The sequence below is a fragment of the Callithrix jacchus genome, chromosome 12 (assembly GCF_049354715.1).
Source record: "Callithrix jacchus isolate 240 chromosome 12, calJac240_pri, whole genome shotgun sequence".
NCBI lineage: Eukaryota > Metazoa > Chordata > Mammalia > Primates > Cebidae > Callithrix > Callithrix jacchus.
In genome coordinates, this window is record NC_133513.1 from 31,993,798 (window position 1) to 32,012,624 (window position 18,827).

Consider the following 18,827-nt stretch of genomic DNA (forward strand, 5'->3'; position numbering starts at 1 on the left):
CAACCTCTGCCTCCCTGGTTCAAGCAATTTTCCTGCCTCAGCCTCCCTAGTAGCTTGGACTAAAGGCACTCGCCACCACGCCTGGCTAATTTTTGTATTTTTAGTAGAGACAGGGTTTCACCATGTTGGCCAGGCTGGTCTCGACCTCCTCATCTCAGGTGATCTGACTGGCTCGACCTCTCAAAGTGCAGGAATTACAGGCATGAGCCACTGTACACAGCCAATAATATTGTATTTTAAGAATGGTATAAAAAGATTATTTGATGAATTAGAGTAGTAGTATGTAGCACAGACAATATGCAAGGCAAGATTCTAAGATATTAGACATTTGTAGACAAAATATCTAACAATGTAAAATAAATAACATGAAGATTCACTGGCAATGACAAATTGACATATTTTCAATCATATTAGATGACATCCAAACCATTGTAAAATTTGCTGTTTTGGTTCATAATAAAGGATTATAATGTTAAATAACTTTACTAAAACGTTTGACTAGACATATAGATTAATGAGCAGCGTGTTGACCAGTAAATAGAAGATACTCATTATTTTCAAAGACAAAACAGAATTATTTTATTTTTATTTATTTATTTATTTTTGGTTGGGCTAGCAGCTTTATTCGCTGGGAATATAGTGGCGTCCTCTCCTTGGGAGGTGGGATCTTCTACTGGTCACCCCCAGCAGTGATCCAGGAGGCACCACAAAATTCAGTGCTGGGCTCAGCTGGGGGCCGGGCCCTGGAGAAGGTGAACTGTGCAGGGAAGCAGTAGCTGTGGGTTCTCACTGCCTGCTCTGCCTGGCTGTCCTGGGTCTCCTGCTGCTTCTCAGGCTCCCACTGAGCCTGCATCTCTATACAGCAGTTAGCATCCAGCCCAAAACCTTCTCCTCAGAGCCCTGTTTGACGCAGGCTGGGCATTTCCGCTTCCTCCCCTTGAACTGGACTTTACCCTCGGGTTTTTTCCAGTCTTTCTTCCGGCCGCTTGTCTGCCTGAGCTTCAATTCCAGTGTCAAAAATGTTCCAGCTAGGAAGGGCGTGTCCACGGTGCTGTTTACATTGGTCTCCCAGAAGGTCACTGCATGGGCAGGTGGATTCCTCCCGGGACACCTACAGGCCCCCTCAATGGGCCCCATAAGCTCGGCCCCACCGGCGACCCCCACGCCCACACGTGGGGCCAGCGGGACCAGCAGCAGTCGCTTGCTTCTGCTGTCACCCCGTCCCTGCGAAATGAATGTGCTCCTCTAAGGTGTCTGAGTCCACCGGGAGCTGCCTTCTCCCCTGCCCTGCCCCTGGGGCCATGCCCACAGAACGTTGGGAAGAGGAGAAGGAACTGGAAAATATCCCTTTCTACAAATTGACTTGAGGTGCGCCTGGTCCTCTCCACTCCCTCCCATTCTGCCCGCACTGTTCCCTGGGGCCTGGAGATTTTGCAAAGTTTTCTGCCTCCTGCCGGTGCTGGGAAACATTCCTGTTGCCCACTCCCATCATTGGCCCCTGGCTCATTCTTTCTCTCCGCTGGGTCTTCCACATGACCCCTTCTACATTCTACAGGCTTTGGAGCCCCTCTCTGCTTCTCCTGATCAGCCTCCTCCCTGAATGCTTCTCCCTCCCCTTCCTGAATCTCCTGGCTCCCACGGGATGCGCCCCATACAGGGGGCCCAGACAAAACCCACAAAACTACTTTAAATGGGAATATTTGAATTTCACTCAATTTAGGACAACAGAAACCCATCTGGTCATAATTTTAAAAATTATGAAATAATAATAGCAACTATCAATTTAAAGTGTAACCAGGGTTAAGAATATCCACCAATGACAACAATGAAACCCTGTTATAGCTAATGAACTAGTTCAGTAAAGTGATAGAATACAATATTAACATGAAAACCAGTTGCATTTTCTTACAGTAATAACAGAATATCTGAAAAAGAAATAAAGAAAACAATTTCATTTACAACATCATCAAATAGAAATATTTAATTCATTAAATAGAATGAGCCTAACCAAGAAAATTAAAGATCTGCATACTGAAAACTATAAAATGTTGATGAAATAAATTGAAGAATACAAAATGGGAACTATATTTTGTGTCCGTGGATTCTACAAATTAATGCTGTTAAAATATTTATACTGAACAAAGTCATCTACAGAGTTAAAGAAATTTCTATCAAAATTTTATTTCCATTAAAATAAATGTAGAGCAAACAATTGTAAAATTAGTATGGAGCCACAAAAGACCTCAAATAGCCAAATACCAAGAAAGACAAAAAGGCTGAGAGCCTCAAAACTTCCTGATTTCAAACTATATTACAATGCTATAGTTATTAAAATACCATAGTACTTACATAAGAACCAATGGAACAAAATAGAGAACCCAGAAATCAGCGCAGAAATATACAGTTTACTGATCTCACAGAATGAGGAAAAGATATACACATCAAGAAATGTAGAAAACACTAGATATGTGCACACAAAAAGCGAACACTTCTCTTGATCATCATCACAAAAATGAGTTTAAAATAAAGATTTAAACATAAGAACTGGAATTCTGAATCATCTAATATATATATATATATATATGTACCTCCTTGGCCCTGGTCCTGGCAATGATGTTTTGGATTCTACATAAGAAACTCAAGCAAAAAAAGCAAAAATAAAAACATAGATTATATCAAAATAGGAATTTTCTGCATGATAAAAGAAACACCCAACAAAATAAAAAGACAATATATGGAATAGGAGAAAATAGTTGTAAACCATATGTAGGATAACATGTTACTATTTGAAATATATATAATACTAATCAATACAATAAAAGCACAACAGAACAAAATAAAAAACAATTCCCTAATTAACTGGGCAAAATATCCATTTTTCCAAAGACATACAAATGGCCAGCAGGTATATAAAAGGATTTTCAACATGACTAATTATCAGCACAATTACAATAAAATCACAATGAGATATCACCTTATCATGATGTTAGGATAGCTATTATCAAAAAGTTAGAAGAACAGAAAAGAGGATATTTGTACACCATTGCTGAGTATGTCCATTGGTGCGGCCATTATTAAAAAACAAAGTCAGTATGGACTTTTCTTAAAATTTTTAAATTGGAAGTATTTTTAATTCCAATTTGGAGTATTTAGCCAACAGACATAAAATAAGTATAGCCAAGGGTATCTGCACTTTTCTGATACAAATAAATGAATAAATTTCAAGAGAGAGATAATTTTAGAGCTTTAATAAGAAATGAAATTATTTTATTTAAAACAATATTGATGAACTTTGAAGAAATTATACTAAGCGAGATAAGGGAAATACAGAAAGACAAATACTGCATAGTATCATTTGTATGTGAAATATTTAGCAAAAAAGAAAAAAAGCTGGGTGCACTGGCACATTCCCTCAATCCCAGCACTTTGGGAGAATGTGGCAGGAGAGCCACTGCACTCTAGACTGGGGACAGTGTGAGACTCTGTCTCAAAACAAACAAACAAACAAACGAACGAACAAACAAATAAACCTAGATAAAAGAATCTCTTATATTTGAAATAGCCAAAATAATATGATTGAAGAACTAATGAATAAGTTTTGTGGAAAATAAGTCTTTCATTATTTTTTTGTGAAGAATTTGTTTATTTGTCCTATAAATTCAGCATTTATATTTGGGTTGTTTCATAGCTAATGAGATATTTAGTTAGGAAAAACTGAGTACAGTATTGAAATACTGTGCTGGCATTTGTAGTTATAAATATTATTGCTGACAATGGGGTTGCACCAGAAAAATCTGACTTCTAGTAAGAAAGGAATACTTAGCCAGGGCGTCAAGTTTAAGGTATTTATTGAAAATGTCCTGGATTGCAATAAATACACTACAAAGTTAAAAAATCTTTTCAATACATTTTGAATTTAAAAATTCAATCGATATCTTTTATGAAGTTAGGGAAGTGCTAATGAGGTAAAATGGCAATTGAAGCCAAAAGATCTGAATTCAGGTAAATACTTTGACCCATATTAGATGTATGTTAAAGCAAAAAATAATAAACAATAATTCTGACCATACACTATTTACTGCACTAAAGTATTTCAAAGATGTGTGCATAATATATAATTAATTGTCTAATGCTAAAGAAGTAATCACATTCCAGAAATTATTGCAACATGGTCTATTGAAGGCAGCAGTATTGGTGATCTGTACCATAGAAAATCTAGGTAAAATATTTTACTCATGTATGCAACTGTTGATAGTTCTGTTTTCAGGAAAGTAACATGCTTTAAAAACTCAATTCAAATAAAATCACCAAGAAGTTACAATAATTCACAGAATGCCTAATATAGTTGAAATAAAATTACAGAAACATCTCAGGACCAGAAGTAAATAAAGGTAATGATTTAGAGAAATATCAACCTAAGAGGCCATTGCTCCATTCACATGCATCTGATCACAAGGATGTCAGATCCATGTGGGTCATTCAGCTTCTGACAAGGCAAATGGAATAAACAAAAAGAAAGTGTCTGGAGGCATCCAGAGTGGGATGTATCCCATATGTGAGAACTTAACTATAAAGTATGTTGCACAGAAGATAAGCTACTGGGATGAAGGATTAGATAAATTATATCGCACATAAAACCCAGATATGAGGTTTATATTTAAATGTTTGCCAATATAATGAAAAAACAAGGAAACACAATAATGTGGAATAAAATTATAAGCTTGTCAAGCCATATTTGGAAAAGAGGTAAAGAGAAAGTAAATTGTTGAAAATGTAGTAAAACAATTTAATGTACAGCATACAAATTACACATTAAAATAGACTGAGTTGATATGAGAACTAGTACACTGAAATGCTGAGCACAATTAATGTAGTCAGATACTTTTTAGACGGCAAATTAATATAAAATACAAATATAAATAAAGATTAGACAAAAAGAAATAAAAAAACTGATTGCTTTACTAGACTACATAAATAAGAAGGCAATATTCAAATAATTGGTGACCATAAGTTTTAGAAATTGAAAAGAAGGCATGAATCCTATAAAACTTTAGAGTGTAATGCATTAAATAAGATTAACTAAGAAATACTTAAAAGAAATAATGGTTTTGGTTAATGTGAATACTGCTTCAAGAAAAATGGGAATGCAATTATCTTTTTGACTTATTGATTTTATTTTCTTTTGATATATATCCAGTGGTGAGATTACTGGGTCATATATACGGTAATTCTATTTACAATTTTTTGAAAAACCTCCATGCTGCTTTTCCTAATGGTTGTAACAATTTACATTCTCACCAACGGTGTATAAGTGCCCATTAGCAGATGAATGAAGAAAATGTACTCACACACACACACACGAATGTTTAGTCATATGACAGAATGAACTTCTGTCATTTATGTCAACATTGATGAATCAAAACAACATTATGCTAAGTGAAATAAGCCAGTCACAGAAAGTAAAAGACCACATGATGTCACTAATGTGAAATCTAAAAAAGTTGATCTCATAAAAATAGAGAGTAGAATGGTGATTACCAGAGGCTATGGAGAGTGAAGGGTTGAAGGAATGGTGAGAAATTTGTCAGTTACAATATTATAGTTAGACAGGAAAAATAAATTCTGGTGTTTTATTACACAACAGGGTGACTATAGCTAATATATTGCACTGCTTATTCTAACACAGCTAGAAGAGAGGATTTGAAATTTTATTAGCACAAAGAAATAATACAGGTTTAAAGTGTTGATATACAAATTACCCTAATTGAGTCATTGTACACTGTAAACATGCATTGAAACATCTCATTGTACCCCATAATATGTATAATTATTATGTCAATTGTAAATAAAATAAATCTTAAAAAGAATAATGATCAAACTGTATGACATCAGAAAGAAGAAAAACTCTTAAAATCAGTGAGATAGAAGACAGATAACCTATGAAGCTGAGGGCAGACTCTTAAGTGTATCAAGTCAGAAAACAGAAAAAATAATATCAGTACAATATTAAAAGCTGGAGAGCATAGAAATCTATTAACAGAATGAAACGACAACCTAAAAAATAAAAGAAAATATGTGCATCTGACAAGGAGTTAATATTTAAAATATACGGGCCGGGCGCAGTGGCTCAAGCCTGTAATCCCAGCACTTTGGGAGGCCGAGGCGGGTGGATCACGAGGTCAAGATATCGAGACCATCCTGGTCAATATGGTGAAACCCCGTCTCTACTTAAAAAATACAAAAAATTAGCTGGGCATGGTGGCACGTGCCTGTAATCCCAGCTACTCAGGAGGCTGAGGCGGGAGAATTGCTTGAACCCCGGAGGCGGAGGTTGTGGTGAGCCGAGATCGTGCCATTGCACTTCGGCCTGGGTCACAAGAGTGAAACTTCGTCTCAAAAAAATAAAGAAAAGGAGCAAAATAAATTTCTTTAAATATTTGGGAATATTGGTATGTCAGTGACTAGTCGAATTCATTTTACAAAGGCAACTCCCTTAATAGAGAATCACTTCAGAGTTCACGAAGTATTTTGAGACTATAAGTATAGTAATGTACTTATTAAGTGGAAGAGCACTTTGAGTGTTATAAATTCAGATAATGAAACATAATTCGTAGATGCATTGTCAGTTTGGGGGTATGTAGGGAAACACACATTCCTAAAATATGAGTCCAATATACAGTAGTATTTCTTGCTTTGGAATGTGAGCAATTTTTAATTCAGGTTGTGTAAGAATTAATTTAAAATCTAACAAAGTGGTTTGCGATAATACTGAGGCTATATCAGACACTTAAAAATGAATGTTGCAACATAGTTCTTGTAAAAGTAACAAAATTGTTTCTGTTGGAGACAGTTGATTTTGAGTCATGTTACTAATTTTGGTGACATTTTAACAGAATTAGCTATTTTGGCACTTAAAACTTAAGTGGAAACTGTTTATTTCTCTTCAAACAAAAGCAAACACACAATGTCATTTTCTATCATTTTGGGATAACTCCATCCAGCCTCTTATGTTTTGTAAAGTCATCAACTCATTCTTTAACGTGCCACCAAGTACTTTTTTCTTGAGAGTCAAAATATATTTGTTTCCCAATGTTGAAAAATGTGCAATAGTTTAAAGGTGGTTTTAAAAAACATAGCTTGGTGTGGTGACATGTCCTTTAGTCCCAGCTACTCAGGAGGCTGAGCCAGGAGGACACTTTGAGCCCAGTCTGTAATGCACCATGACTGTGTCTGTAACTAGCTACTGCACTCCAGCTGGGGCAATACAGTGAGAGCTCATCTCTAAAACAAGGAAAGCAAAACAAATTACACTTAATAGCTATTGCTTAATTTTTAACTGTCAGTCTTTACTTGAATGCTTTGATAAGACATTCTGGGGCTTTTTAAATCTTGGTCAAAAACTAGTTGTTTTGGAAAATATTTTAAATTGAGCATATTTATTTATTTTGGATAAATCAAGAAAATTTTAAATTTGTCATTATATTAGTCTTTTTGAAAGAGAACAGCTTAGGTAAAATAAATATATAATGCTCTATTTGTTCGTGCTCTATTAAAAAGAAGACATATTTTATATGTCTAAATAAATGTTTCTCCACAATTACTCTTTCTGAAAAAAAAAAAAAAAAAAAAAAAAAATCCTTGGCCAAAATGGAAAATTACATGGCTGTAAGAAAAGTGACAAGTGAAAGTTTAAACATCATCCAGCCTGAGGCCCGATCCACGTATTACATTCACAATTTCAACTTTGAACTGCATCCATGTGTGAGATTTAGAATCTCGGTAGTGGACTCTGTTTATGTATGAAGGTGATGATCCTAATTGTTGGCTAAATAAATTTATAAGAGACACAGGCTCACTGTTTGCTGGGCCCTGTCAGGTAACTCTCTATATACCCCAAGGGCTTTATAAAATTCATGTGAGTACCATAATCTTCTGTGACATTTTTACAATTAGTAGACCAAAGCCTAGCTATTCGAGTCAGAATTTCTTTTATTGGCTGGGTCCGTGTAACAAAGCCATTATTATGACTATTGCCTGGGCCTAGGTATAGGCCACAACCCCACCTGTGAGCAGAATCAGAGAGATAAGTCACATCACCTGAATGCTGGGCCATGGGAATGTCAATATCTCTCCATGAGCAGGACTCACACAGGAAAGTCACATCACCCCTGTGCTAGGCTCAGTGGTAGGTCACAATGCCCACTGTAGGCAGAACTCAGTCAAAAGAGTCACATCAGCAGGGCACAGTGGCTCATGCCTGTAATTTCAGCACTTTGGGAGGCTGAGGTGGGGAGATCACGAGGTCAAGAGATTGAGACCATCCTGGTGAACACGGTGAGACCCAGTCTCTACTAAAAATACAAAGATTAGCTGGGCATGGTGGCACGCACCTGTAATCCCAGCTACTAAGGAAGCTGAGGTAGAAGGATCACTTGAACCCAGGAAGCAGAGGTTTTAGTGAGCCAAGACTGTGCCACTGCACTCCAGCCTGGTGAGAGAGCAAGATTCCCTATATATACATTAAAAAAAAAAAAAAAAAAAAGAGTCACATCATCTAGGTGCTGGGCCCAGAAATATGTTGCATTTTCCCCTGTTCACAGGGCCCAGCCATAAGAGCAGAGTCATAGCACCTGGGTAATATGCCCAGATTTCTGTTATTGGAGGCATGGCACAGGCAGGAAAGTAGAGTCTCATCAACGAGGTGATGGGTTCAGAGGCACATTACAATCCCCATTGTGGGCAGGACCCAGGTAGAACAGCAACATTATCTAGGTGTTTAAGCCAGGTAGAGGTCACAATCCCAACTGTTGGCGGGGCTCATGTAAGGGAGTAAAATCAATCAGGTGCTGAGAAACTATTATATGTCAAAGTCACACCTTCAGGAATGAGATTCACAGTCTCATGTATTTCCTAGCTCATGATGTAAAAGACAACACCTTCTGTGAATTGTGTTAAAGTACACAAGTCACAATCTCAATGGTAGATGGAATTTGTGCATGAATTCTCTAACCTCTTTTGCAAACACTGTCTAATTAGGGAAGTCACTGCCTAATAGGTGTGCTGAATTATGTTTATAAAAGTCACCATTCTCCTTGTGAACAGGATTCATGTATGAGAGTCACAATGTCAATTTTCAGTTAATCTGGGTGTGACATTCAGAATCTCAACAATTGCTTGTGTTCATATAAGAGATGACATTCCTCACTGTATGTTATGTGTGCATAGAAGAGTCACAATGTCACCTGTGCATTGAGTATTTATGACACCCTCAGTGCCGCTTAAGGGCTTCACATGGTCTGCATGACAATAAAACCTGCTCTGAGAACTTCACGATGATTTAAACACATAATCCTACATTTTGCCCTAAGTTCAGGCATGAGAGTCAACACCAGTCCTATTTGTTGGGTACCGGTATGTGAGTCATCAGTGTGCCTGTCAGCTGGGTCCTGAAATGAGGCACCATCCCATTTATGTATGGATGCAGATATGACAGTCACAACTGTACCTGTGAACTGTTTCTGTGAAATCCAGGACCTCATGAGTGGAGTTTCTTCACATTTAATCCAAACTGTGAGCTGTGTGTGCATACAAGAGTCACAATTAAGATTTTGAGATGTGCCCAGTTTTAACACTTTCTATACAACCTTAGGGCATTATACAATATGCATGAGTTGTAATTCTCTGAGATTTCTGTAAAAGTGGGAAGTTCAGCATCTTATCTGTTGTGGGAAGCCTAGATGCAAGAGTCAATATCTCTTCTATAAGCTGGAACCAGGACTGCTTGCACATGCGAGATTCAGAATCTCAGCTGTGGGCTTTGTCCATGTGTGAGAATAACAATCACAAATGTTGGGTAGTGTGCCTATGAGAGGCAAAATTATACCTCTGTAATGGACTCTGTTAAGACCAAAGTATTTATACAAACTTCATGTGTGTCATAATCATCTGTAACCTTTATGCAATTAGGAGATTCAGAACACTACTGATTGTTCTACATAACTTTAGCTATGAGTGTCAAAGTCTCTTCTTTTAGCTGGGCACTCAAATGATAGTCATCATTATTCCTGTGACCTGAACCTAGGTATATGTAACAAACCTACCTCTGGGCAGAACCAGACAGGAGAGTTACATCACCTCAATACTGAGCCAGGGATATATTAGTATCCCCTCTGTGAGTTGAGTGCTTGTAGGATATTCACATCACTGTGGTGCTGGGACGAGTGATATATCACAATGTCGCCTATGAGCAAAACCTAGGCTGAAGGATTACATCACCTGAGTGCTGGGCTCATCAATATACCAAAATCCCCTTTGGAAATGGGTGCCAGGCAAGATAGAAAAATCACATCACCTGGAAATGAGACCAGAAGTATCTCACAGTGCCACCTGTGAGAAGGGACTAGGCAGGAGGCCCACATTACCAAAGTTATTGGCTTAGGTATATGTCACAATCCAAACTGTGGGCTTTATTCAGGCAGTATATTCAAATCAGTCATGTTCTGCCTGGGCAAAAGTATATGTCACATTCACACCTGTGGGAAGGTCTAGGAATGGAATTGACATTCCTGCACATGTTCTGGGTCCAGGTATAAAAGTATGTACCTCATAAACTTTTACACACCTCATGTGTCCTAGTATGCAAGTCATGATTTCAACAGTAAATTGAATCCATCCATGACAGCTTCAAGCTCAGACAACACACATTAGGAGAGTTAGAGACTACCATATTTGCTAAATATTGGTCAGAGATTCACCACCTGGAGGATGGATCCACATATAAGAGTAATAATATCAACTTTGGACTGCCTTTGGGTGTGAAATTCAGAAATTCAACAGTGGGCTGTGTCCATGTGGAAGTGCGAAAATTTTTACTGTTGTCAGTGAATGCAATGAGAGTCAAACCCTCAACACTACTGGGCCTTGTTAAATTATTCTTTGTACCATTTCCTGCTTTTTACAATGTTTGAGACTTGCAATCCTCTCTATAGCCTTTGTGCCAATATAAACTCATGATCTTATCTGTTGCTCCCAGCCTAAGGATGAGATTCAACATCTATTCTATTGACTGTTTTAGATATGAGAGTCATTATCATGCCTGTGAGCTTGGTCCAGCAATGAGTCACCCATTTTACCTATGGCCAGATCGATATATGATAGTTAAAATTTCAACTGTGGACTGTGTCTATGAGTGACATTCAGGGCCTTAACAGTGAGCTCTGTCCATGTGTGAGATTAAAACTTTTAACTGTCAGCTGTGTGCTGGGCCCTGTTATGACAGTCTCTGTACCACTAAAGGGCATTATATAATATGCATAAGCTTTCTAATACTTTGTGATTTTTTCAAAAGTAGAAGACTGAGGACACAATACATTGCTGTAAGCCAGCTAGAAGAGTAAAAATCTCTTCTATTGGTCGTGTCCCTGTAGGATAGTTATTATTATGCCTATGAACTGGACCCAGGTATAGGTGACAATATCACCTGTTGACAGGGATTAATAAAAGCCACATCACCTGAATGCTTAGCCAAAAATATGTCAGTATCCATTCTAAGAGGAGATCCCTGGCAGGAAAGTCACCTCACCTGACTTCTGAGCCTACTGATATGTCAGTGATATGTAAGAGCCAAGGACAAAGGATCAAATTACCTGCGTGCTGGGTATAGCAATATGTCACAAATTATCTGGTGGACAGAGCCCAAGAAAAAAAGAGAAGAGTCATATGCCCTAGGTGATGGGTGCAGAGATATCTCACAATGCCCTTTGAGGAAGGGCTCAGACAGAAGAGTTACATCACCTAGAAAATATGGCCCAGGTATATTTCACAATTCCAAATATAGCCATTGCTTAGACAGGAGAGCCACATCAGCTGGGTGCTTGGTCCATTGATTTGTCACACTCCCTTCTGTAGGAATAGTCCAGGCAAAAAAATGAACACAACATACCTAGTGCTGGGCCTAGTTACATCACAATTCCCCAGGTAAGCAGGCCAAGGCAAGAGAGGAGAGTCATAGCAACTAAGTGATGGGCCCAGTGATATGTCAGAATTCCAAATAGGGATATGGCCCAGGCAGGAGAGGAGAGTCACATCACCTAGGTGATGGAACCAGTTATAAGTCACAATGCCCCTTGGGGGCTGAGTGCAGTCCAGAAAAGAGAGTCACCTCACCTAGATGATGGGTGCATAAATATTTCAATATCTCCTCTGAGAGCATAGCCCATGCAGGAGAGTCCTATCATCTATGTGCTTGGCCTAGGTATAGGTTATAATCCCGTGTTTAGACAAAACCAGCAGAAGTCAACACTTTTGTGAGTTCTGTCCAAGTACGAGTCACAAAGTCAACAGTGGACTGGATCTGTGCATGAGAGCTCCAACCTCATCTCCTAATAGAAGAGAGACAGCTTCACAGGGTGTTCAATCTTGATCCCAAAGTCACCATCTTACCTGTGGTCTGCATCCATGTATGAGGGTCACATTTCTAACTTTAAATTGCTTCAGGTGTGAGATTCAGAAACTCAGCAATGAGCTGTTCCCATGTAGGTGGATGATTATCTTTACTGATAGCTGAGTGTGCAGATAAGAGTAATAATTGCCGGGTGCGGTGGCTCAAGCCTGTAATCCCAGCACTTTGGGAGGCCAAGGCGGGTGGATCATGAGGTCAAGAGATCGAGACCATCCTGGTCAACATGGCGAAACCCCGCCTCTACTAAAAATACAAAAATTAGCTGGGCATGGTGGCACGTGCCTGTAATCCCAGCTACTCAGGAGGCTGAGGCAGGAGAATTGCCTGAATCCAGGAGGCAGAGGTTGTGGTGAGCCAAGATTGTGCCGTTGCACTCCAGTCTGGGTAACAAGAGCGAAACTCCGTCTCAAAAAAAAAAAGTAATAATTTCATTTGTGTGAAATAAAACTCTCTCTACCACCTGAGGGCATTGTATGATATGCTTGTGTTGTACAGCTCTGTAACTTTTGTACACATAGGAAACCCAGGGCATTACCTGTTGCCCTAAGCCTAGTTACTAAGGCAAACTTCTATTTTATTGGCTAGGTCCAGCTATTAGGGTCATTACTAGACCTGTAAGCTGGGTCCAGAAATGAGCTACCATCCCACCTGGCCAGATTTACATATAACAATCACAATTCCAACTGTGGACTTCATCTGCATGTGAGATTCAGGAGCTCACCAGTGTGCTCTGTCCATGTATAAGGGTGACAATTCTAATTTTCAGCAGGGTGTGCTTATGAGAGTCAGAATATCACCTGTGTTCTGCTTTGTATTATAAAACTCTGTACCACCCAAAGGCTTCATAATATATATGTGTATGTCAGAATCTTCATAATTTTTTACAAGTAAGAGACTCAGGACCTCACCCTTCTCCCAAAATCTATCTGTGAGAGCCAAAATCTCTTCTGTAGGGTAGTTCCACATCTGAAAGACATCATGAGGCCTTGTGCTGAGCCTAGGCAGAGGTCACAATCCTACCTGTGGGTGAACAGAAGACAAGATAGTCACATCACCTGGGTGATGGGTCAGAGATATATTACAATCCCTTCTGTTGACAGGTCCAAAAAAAAATTATATCACCTGGGTGCTAGGCTCAGTGATATGTCATAATGCCCAGTGTAGGAGGGCACAAGCAGGAGAGTCACATCACCTGGGTGCTTGGCTTATAGTATGTCACAGTCCCACATGTAGGGAGGGCACAGGTAGCATAAGTGAGTTGCATTACCTAGGTGATGGTTTCAACTGTATGTGACCATTGTTTTTGGTTAGTAGGGTGTAGGCAATAGAGGAGAGTCATGTCACACCCTAGTGGGTCAGTGATATGTCAAAATCACCAATGGAGGCAGGTCATATGCAGGAAAGTAGAGTCACATCACTTCAGTGATGGGCCCAGAGACATGTCACAATGTCTTCTGTGGGCAGAGCCCAGGCAGGAGAGTCACATCACCCAGGGGCTTGGCCCAGGTATATTTCAGGATCTCAACTACCAATTGTTGGTTAGGCTTCCACAAGATGGTAAAGTCAACCAGGTGATGAGTGAAAGTATATGTCACTATTACACCTGCAGGAAGGTCTAGGAATGGGATTCATAATCTCACACACTTCCAGGCTTAAGGTATGAGAGTCACAACCTTCTGTGATTTGTACCCTTGTATTTGAGACAGAATCATAATGGTATACAAGATCCATAAATGAGAGCTTCAACTGCACCTGTGAACAGTGTCCTAGTAGGGCAGCCATATTCTCAACATTGTACTAAATCTTGGTTTGATAGTTACCATCCTACCTGTAGACGAGATCCACAAATGAGAGTCACAATTCCCCATTCCAACTTCCTTCAGATGTAAAATTCAGAACCTCAGCAGTGGACTGTGTTTATGTAAAAGGGCGACAATCCTTATGGTTGGCTGAGTGTACATACAAGTGTAACAATCTCACCTTTGTTCTGGGCCCTGTTATTACACTCTTTGTACCATAGAAAGGATAATAGGGTGTTTGTGAGAGTTGCAATCTTCTCTGAGGATTTTGTGGTGGTAGAATCACATGATATTACCCATTGCGTTAAGCCCAGGCACAAGAGTCAATATTTCTCCTATTGGCTGGGTCCAGGTATAAAAGTCATCACCTTGCCTGTAAGCTGGATTCAAAAATGAGTCACCATCTTATTTGTGGCTGAGTCTACATATGATAGGCAAAATTCCAACTCTGGACTGTGCCTACAAATGAGATTCAAGATCTCATTAGTGGGGTCTGTCCATGTGTGAAGGTGACAATCCTGTCAGCTGGGTGTGCACAGGAGAGTAATAATCTCATCTCTGTGTTGGGTTCTTTTATGACACTCCCTGTACAACGCAAGCATTTCATGTAATTTCTGTGAGTGTTATAATCTTCTCCAAATTTTGTACACATAAAAGGCCCTGGACTTACCCACTGTTCTAGGCTGAGCTACGAGAGTAAAAATCTCTCTTATTGTCTTCGTCCAAGTATTAGAGTCATTGCCTTATCTGTGTTTCGGGCCTAGACATGTGTTACAATCTGAACTCTTGGCAGGACCCAGGAAGAAGGGCCACATTACCTTCTTCTGAGTCCAGCAGTGCTGAGTCCAGCAGTGTGTTAAAATCCTTTCTCAGAGCGGGGCCTCACTGTAGCAGAAATGTCACATCACCTAAATGACTGGCCCAAGGATATGTAGCAATCCATTCAGCATGCATGCTAGGTTCACACACGAAAGTCAAATCACTCACACTTTAGGCAAGGTATGTGTCACAATCAAACCTTTGGGAAAATCCAAAAATGAGATTCACAATCCAGCACATGTCTCAGCTCCAGGTATGAAAGTCAACATCTCCTGTGAGTTTTGCTCAAATACATGAGTCACAGTCTTAACAGTGGATTTGATTTGTATATGAGACCCCAGTCAACCTACACAGTGTGTCTTCGTAGGAAAATCACAGCCTACAGGTGTGCTTAATCCTGGTCTGAGGGCCCCCATTCAACCTGTGGACTGTATTCACATATGAGAGTCCCAATTCTAAGTTTTGACTGTCTCCAGGTTGGAGATTCAGAACCTCAACAGTGGGCTGTGATCATGTGGGAAGGTAACAATCCTTACTGTCAGCTGGGTGTAAATATGAGGGTCACAATCATACCTGTGTGCTGGGCTCTGTTATGACACTTTCTGTAACATTCTCTGTAACATTTTATATAATTTGCATGACAGTTGCAGTCAGCTCTGATACTTTAATTCTTATATGGACACAATCTTACCTGATTTCCTATTTAGAGGCCCAAGTCAACATTTTTTAAGTGGCTAGGTCCAGGTATGAGAGTCATTACTATGCCAGTGGACTGAGTGCAAACACACCTGTGAGCAGTGACAAGGTAAGAGATTCACATCACCGGGTGCTGGGTCAGGAATATGCAACAATACCTGCTGTGGAAAAAGTTTAGATAGGAGAGTGACTTAATCCTGTTGCTGAGGTCAGGATTTTCCCCTTAGGGTGATGGGGCTCGGTCAGGAGTGTCACATCATTCAGGTGCTTGGTCCAAGCCTATGTCACAATCCCTCCTGAGGGCAGCACCTGGGCACAAGAAGAGAGTCACACCATCTGAGGGATGGGCCAGAAATATGTTACAATGATTCCTATGGGCAGGGCCCAGGTAGGAGGGTCACATCTCATGGGTCCAGGACCCAGGGATATGAACAATCCACATTGGGGGCAGGGCCCAGGAAAAAGAGATGGGTCCACCACTAGGTGCTGGCCCAGTGATATATTACAATCCCCTTTGAAGACAGCACCATGACAGAAGAGTTGCATCACCTAGGTGCTTGTGCCAAGTATATGTTACAATTCTGTCTGTGTGATTCTCCCAAGCTAAAGAGGCAAATCACTAGGAAAATGTATAGGTGAAAATCACACCTGTGGGTGTGGACCAAAAGACATGTTAATCACCTGGATGCCAAACCAGGGATGTGTCAATTTTTTTTGTTGTTGTTGGCAGGGCCTATACAGAAGAGTAACACCACCTTGATGCTGGGCTTGGTGATATGTCACAATTACCCTTGTAGGCTGGCCTAGGTCAAAAGGAGAGTACATAACCTAGGTATTGAGCCCAGGAATAAATTATAGCTCTCCCTGTCAGCAGAGCCCAGTCAGGAGACTCACAACACTTGGGTGCTGGGCTTACAAATATGTCACATTGCCCTCTGTTGAGAGATTCCAGACAGGAGAAGCACATTACCTGAGTGTTGGGGCCAGCGATATGTCACAATTACCCATGTGGTCAGGGCCCAGGCAAAAAAAAAAAATTACGTCATCTTGGTGCTAAGCCTATCGATATGTCACAAGCTCCACTGCAAGCAGGACCCATGTAGGAAAGGAAACTAGCATTCCTTAGGTGCTGGCTTCAGTGTGATATAACCATCCTTCTGCGAGCAGGGCCTAGACACCAAGTTATATCTCCTGGGTTCTTGGCCCAGGTATATGTCACAATTTTATTTGTGAACTGGGCCAAGTCTGAAGAGTCAAATCTCTCACACGTTGGACAAAGTTATATTTCACAATGACACTTGTGGAAAGGACAAGTGATAAGAGTCACCATCCCGCACATGTCTTGGCTACAGTTACAAGAGTCATCATTGTGTCTATGAATTGGTCCTGGGTAAATGGCACAATACCACTTGTGGGCAGAGAGAGGGGGGTAAAGGTGCATCACCTGGTTGCTGGCCCGGGGACATGTCACAATCCTTCTTCTGAACAGAACCCTGGCAGAAGAGTCACATCACTTGGATACTGAGTCCAGTGATAACTCAAAATCCCCTCGATAGGCAGAGCTCAGGCAGGAGAGGAGACTTACTTCACCTAGGTGTTTGGCCTAGGTATATGTCACTATGACCTCCATGGGCAGAGCCATGGCAAGAGGGTGACATCAGCTTGGTGCTGGACCCAGCAATGGGTCACAATCTCCTCAGCAGGAAAGGACCAACCAAGCAAGGAGAATTACATCACCTAGGTGCTGGGCTAAATGATATATTACAATACTTCCTGCAGGAAGAATCAGGAAGGAGAGTCACATTCCTGGGTATAGTACTTAGCCAGTTATACATCATAATGTAGTCAAAGTGCAGGGTCAAGGCAGTAGAAGAAAGTCACATCACCTATTTGATAGACCCAGAGAAAGTCACAGTGTCCTTTATAGGCAGGGCTCAGGCAGTAGGTTCATGTCACCTCATTGGATGCTGATCCCAGTAATCTGTAAAAATTCCCTTGGTAGACAGAGCCCAGGAAGGAGCTTCACATTACTTAGGTGATGTCCAGGTCTATGTCACATTTTATCTGTGGGTTGGGCCTAGGAAAGAGAGTCAAATCACTCAGGTTCTGGATAAAGGTATATGTCCCAATCAGACAATTTGGAATGTACAGCAATGAGATTCACAGTCCCACACAAGCTCCAGACTTAGGTATGACAGGCAACTTCTCTTGTGAGCTGGGTTCAAGTACAGGAGTCACAGTCTCAACCAATGGGTAAGGGCTGTGCATTGAGCCCCAATCCCACCTGCAGATTGCATTCCAGTAGGGGAGTCACAGCCTCACAGGTCTGCTGACTCTTGGTTCAAGAGCCACAAAGCCACCTGTGGGCCAGTTCTGCATATGAGAGCAACAATTCCAACTTGGAATTGTTCTTATGTATGAGATTTAGTAACTCATTAGTAGGCTGTGCCATGTGTGAGAATAGAGATTGTGTCAGCTGAGTCTGCCTATGAGAGTCACAATCTCACCTGTTAGTTGGGCTTTGTTATAAAACTTTCTGTATCACTCTAGAGCTTTATACAATAGATCTGAGTTTTGTAATCTTCTGTAAACTTTATAAAATTAGGAGGTCCAGGATGTTACCCATCACCTTAAGCCTGGCCATGAGAGTCAAAATATCTCCTACTGGTTGTGGCTAGATGTAAGAGTCATCATTTTTTCCTGTGTGCTGGGCCTAGCTATATATCACAGTTTCACCTGTGAGCAGAGATAAGACAGGAGTAACATCACCTGGGTGCTAGGCCCAGTGATATGTCACAATGCACATTGCAGGCAGGGGACAGGCAGGAGTCACATGATCTGAGTATGTGGTTCCCTGTTAGCAGGGCCAAAAAAGAAAGAAGAGTCATATTACACAGCTGACTGGCTCAGAGATTTGTCACAATCTTCACTGGAGACAGGACACAGGAAGAAAAAAAAAGTCACATTACCTAGATGATGAGTCCAGCCAAATATCACAATCTTTCCTGTAAGCAGGGCCCAGGCAGAAGCAATGCATCACTCGTGTACTCACT

The 18,827-nt window shown here is 40.4% G+C and overlaps 1 long non-coding RNA gene across 2 annotated transcripts in view; it reads right to left on the bottom strand.

The window, feature by feature from the left end:
• The window catches only part of LOC144578629 (uncharacterized), a 61,571-nt gene extending 49,520 nt beyond the window's left edge, over positions 1–12,051 (bottom strand). The window contains exons 1-2 of one of the 2 annotated variants that reach the window (XR_013524812.1): positions 11,942–12,051; positions 9,506–9,575 (exon numbers count right to left, since the gene is read on the bottom strand). This is a non-coding gene — a long non-coding RNA (uncharacterized LOC144578629). The remainder of the gene's footprint in view (positions 1–9,505; positions 9,576–11,941) is intronic. The other variant, XR_013524813.1, reaches the window with a different exon arrangement.
• Between the last annotated feature and the right edge of the window lie 6,776 nt (positions 12,052–18,827).